Below are 495 nucleotides of genomic sequence, written 5' to 3' on the forward strand. Positions count from 1 at the left end.
TAAATTCATTTGTTTGAGGACCTTAAATACTTAAAAAAAAAGAAAGAAATTAAAGTAATGCATATCTAAGGTTATTGATATTTCTCCCGGCAATCTTGATTCCAGCTTGTGCTTCATCCAGCCCAGAGTTTCTCATGATGTACTCTGCATAGAAGTTAAATAAGCAGGGTGACATACAGCCTTGAATACTTCTTCTCCTATTTGGAACCAGTCTGTTGTTCCATGTCCAGTTCTAACTGTTGCTTCCTGACCTGCATACAGGTTTCTCAAGAGGCAGGTCAGGTGGTCTGGTATTCCCATCTCTTTCAGAATTTTCCACAGTTTATTGTGATCCACACAGTCAAAGGCTTTGGCATAGTCAATAAAGCAGAAATAGATGTTTTTCTGGAACTTTCTTGCTTTTTCGATGATCCAGCAGATGTTGGCAATTTGATCTCTGGTTCCTCTGCCTTTTCTAAAACCAGCTTGAACATCTGGAAGTTTACGGTTCACGTA

The sequence above is a fragment of the Bison bison genome, unplaced genomic scaffold (genome assembly GCF_000754665.1).
Source record: "Bison bison bison isolate TAMUID 2011002044 unplaced genomic scaffold, Bison_UMD1.0 scf7180017864160, whole genome shotgun sequence".
NCBI lineage: Eukaryota > Metazoa > Chordata > Mammalia > Artiodactyla > Bovidae > Bison > Bison bison.